Source organism: Acipenser ruthenus, chromosome 31, assembly GCF_902713425.1.
Source record: "Acipenser ruthenus chromosome 31, fAciRut3.2 maternal haplotype, whole genome shotgun sequence".
Lineage (NCBI taxonomy): Eukaryota > Metazoa > Chordata > Actinopteri > Acipenseriformes > Acipenseridae > Acipenser > Acipenser ruthenus.
In genome coordinates, this window is record NC_081219.1 from 8,277,439 (window position 1) to 8,281,617 (window position 4,179).

General features: G+C 37.9%; 1 long non-coding RNA gene across 1 annotated transcript; it reads right to left on the reverse strand.

The window, feature by feature from the left end:
• LOC117396873 (uncharacterized) lies at positions 1-3,132 on the reverse strand. The gene is made up of 3 exons (XR_004543756.3): positions 3,030-3,132; positions 1,583-1,669; positions 1-748 (listed from the first exon to the last, which is right to left on the reverse strand). It is a non-coding gene; the product is annotated as an uncharacterized LOC117396873 (long non-coding RNA).
• Between the last annotated feature and the right edge of the window lie 1,047 nt (positions 3,133-4,179).

The following is a 4,179-nucleotide window of genomic DNA, read 5'->3' on the forward strand; positions in this document are numbered from 1 at the left end:
TTAATGCAAAAAGCTTTTATTAGGACAGTATAAAAAAGGATTAATACGCAGTATAAAGAAACAAGTGACACTATGCTAATATTATCACTGAGAAAGAAGTCAGTGCTGGGAAATGCCTACGATTATGGACTTTCAATTCCTTTAGTGGCCACAAGATGGCGGACAAATTTGTCTTTGAACATGCACTTTTCTCAGTGGCCACATAATGGCAGCAGCTCCTAACAGATGAACGAGGCTGAGCATTTTGAAGCGGACAACTTAGCTATGCTTTACTACAGCTTGCTTTCTTTTAAAGATTTTTCAGGTGGTTTATAATCAGGATACAGTAAAAAACCATTAAAGACAGCATTTCCATACAACCCTTCGTGGTCTGGCAACAACTCTAGATAAACTATGTCTCCACTTTTCAACTTCAAAAGTGAGGACCCAGAGGCGATATCTTCATCATGGCCATCAAATTGATCAAACCACTCAAGGACGGTTGAAGAATTGTGCTTCAGTTTGACATACAGCCTCTTATGATATATCTGCATCTGGAAAGAGAAGTAATACAGCCCCGGGGCCTTGCAGGTAAACAGGCCGGTTTCACAGTCATAGTCCCCATCCTCATTGTAGATAACCTTTGGAAACTTGATGGGCGTATTGGCAGGGGGGTGTACCCTTACATTGTACTGGACAGTGAAAGCGGAGCGGGTTCTTCTCTCCTGATTGTTGGATTCCAATGCTGTTTCATCTCCTCTTGTCGGATCTACAATTGAAACATTATGAATGAACAGTGAAACAGTGTCGTTACAGCCCTTGTAAAAGTTTACCATGATATTTTTACACAGTATTTTTACTGTTTTTCCATGCTTTTCCTATACATTTACCAAAGTTACACATGTTCGCTGTGTTTATTAATATGCTTTAATAGCTCACTATTCTTTACAATGCTTACCTATGCCTTTCACACATTTTAATATTCAACATACTTGAGAAGGTTGTCATCTCGCAGGCTGTGTTTTAAATTTACACTGTTAAGGTTTTTGAGCACAGATAGCCGTTCATTTATTACGCAGCAACAGCACCAACCCTAACCCACACCACGTAAATATACACCATGCAGTTATATTACAGCCCTAACCCTAACCCTAACCCACACCATGTAAATATACACCATACAGTTATACTCTAGCTATGCATTTATATTACAGCCCCTGATCACAACTGAATTAGATGCAATTTTGAGCCCAGGTTCAGTTCCAACACAGCAGTTTATAACTGAAGGTATATACCTTCCTCGGCACCCCTTCTTTGACCGGTATCTGCATCGTTTCTAAAAGTGCACGGACAGAAGGAACCAGAATAAACCTGAATGTACAAAGCATGTAAATAAGCAAGTATCATCCCATGCTAACCTCAGGAATGACTGCCCTTGCTCAGCGTCTAAATAGTGACTCGCTGTCCAGCCGCTGCTACTTGACGATTCATATACCATTACGTTTGTGGTTTCTGTGTATTCACTCTTTATCGAAATGCTCTTTGTTTTATTTACACTTTGTTTATATTTTACTTAAAATAAGATAGAAAAAGGTTTCCTTACCGCCGTTTCCGAGACTGAGTGTTTGCATAAAGTAGATAAAAACAAGGAACAAGGTAAATGTAGACCGTGGAGACTCCATTTTTCACACTGAAACAGAAAGAAACACATTATAACCTCCTCCCTGAGTATTGTGGATCTTTGCCTTTCCCCCTTTCTGGTAGACTGTTTGCAATTGTGCTGCTCCCACAGCTCTATGGTGCTGCAGGAATCACATGTCACATGATCAACCTCATTTTTACTTCAGGGTGACACCAAATGTAATCAGGTGAGACAGGTCCAAGGTGGTCTGGCAGTTTATATGTAATTGTTTTATGTTGAAGGATATCAATAATTGATTTGCCTGTTCTCATGGTTTGAGGAGAACCATTGTGGGACAAACACACAGGCTTTTATGCATGGAATGTTGCAGTGGAAAGAAATCTATACTTCAGACTGCTGAAAAGTCCAGTTTCCAGGGATGTGTTTAAAATGTGCTGGTAGGCATTGCAAAGCACACTGGACAATTAAGAAGACCTTGCTTGAAAATATACCCTAATTCTGCACCCACTAAATAAAAGAAGGATTCAATACAAATACACAGCGTCATAAAGCATGTTCTATGATCTATGGCGTTTTTCAATCCAATCTTGCTTGATCTTGTCAGATCTCTGGATGAGTCTGGTTATGCTTGGATGGGAGAATTCAATGGACCAGCCACTGTTTGACATACAGACAGACAATTATAATTCTCTCAAAAACTAACCAAGTTGCATCACAATTGGACAAGTGTGCCTGTAGATAGATACCTGTCACATACAGACAAACGGTCGGACAGACATACAGACATACTCATACACCCCCAGATTATGGTACACTCGATACCCAGAGTTAAAGAAGGTGCCTGCAAGTTGTATCAGAAATAGACAAGCAGTTCTGTAGATACATGTAAGCATTGTAACACGCTGACAGTCAGGAGAGGCAGACAGCCTCCATATACAGCAACCCTCATATTCTGATTATTAATCTTTATTAATGGACAAGTTATACTAGATGTATGCAAAACTGTGACATTTCTGTAGGCATTTCACTATATAAATGAATTACCATTTACTTAAATTTCAGTCGCAGCTGACATATTTTTAGGTCCCCCTAAAAACACCTAGAAAATAGATTTATACAAAGGTTTTTACAGTACTTCATAATGCTGACATGCACATAAAGGAGCTCCACAAACAAATACAATGTGTGCAACTTGAACTAAAGATAAAACAAACAGTAAACTGGGTCCATTAATAATCAATTTCTGCCACTATGCATGCAGTTTTATATTATGCTCATTTCATATTTTAATTAGAATTCTTCAACAAGAGTTTTATAGATCTTTCATAATGATATTAAAATAACATTTGCATTAAAATGTAAAAGCATATTTTGAACACATCTTTTGTTGTAAAACAGTGTACTTTACCTTAGCTGGTGCTTTCAAATGGTTCAAGGTTTCTGTTAGAGAATTCTGATCTATTGAGGTTTATATAGGTGCTAAATCTGCAAACTCTGCAATTTCTAAGAGCTAAAGAATGCTCATCAGAGAAAAACAAAGTGTTTAAAATATTTCAGTGATTTATGTTTTACATTATGTCAAAACACCCACTGGAATTTAGTCCTTCAGAGGCCGTGACCCAGCTAGTGGTTCAGGGAAGTGCTTAAATACAACGGGCTTGAACTATTGCGAATGAACCAAAAATAGTCAGTTGTATGTTTTCACAAAATAGAAGAGAATGGCTTAAGTTATTGTCTTCTATTTAAAAATGACCGTATGCACGTCCAACATCTGTAATTATTGCTATACTTCCTTTCTCGTTCATTTGAACATTAAATCTGTGTTGGGTCTGTAAGACTGCATTTGAAATGTCACAGACAGTAGTTTGAGGAGACAGAATGACTGGAGGACTGAGAGGAGAGATTTTTAAATTCTATAGGTATATTTTTCTGTACCGGTAGTGATTGTGCTACTGTAATTTTTCATTATTTTTCTTAATGAAACATCAATTTTACTAATATGGAGGAATTTACCCCCCTCCCTGCCACCCAATATTCCCCACACCTGTGCACCAACAGGGCTTTCACCCTGCCACCCTGCCACAGTAATTTTAATACTAATACTTCAAAATCTAAATCAGCATGCAATACACTTTATGCATAGTTACCAATTTTGGGGATGACAGAGTGTGCAGTCCTCATTCCTACTAAACAAGCCTTTTTATACCCAACCTGTGGTTACATCATTCCTTAACAATTCCTTCTTTTGTAACTGTTTTCCAGGATATCTTGATATCCTTTCGGTACTCACAATTCATTTTGTAACTGTTCTCCATTACAGTTGTGGTATCCCCTTGGTCCTTGTAATAAACATACCCACAAGTCATGCATTTAACACACACACACCCTGTTAATACGATATATTACTATAAGAGATTACAACAGAAGAATACCAGACACCAACAACCTCCACACCTAAATAAGTCCTTATCAGTAACTTTCCACAAGCTTGCCTTTGAGGAAATACACAGCCAAAGCATAGCAACATATAAAATAGAATAAAATTACAAAACAACACT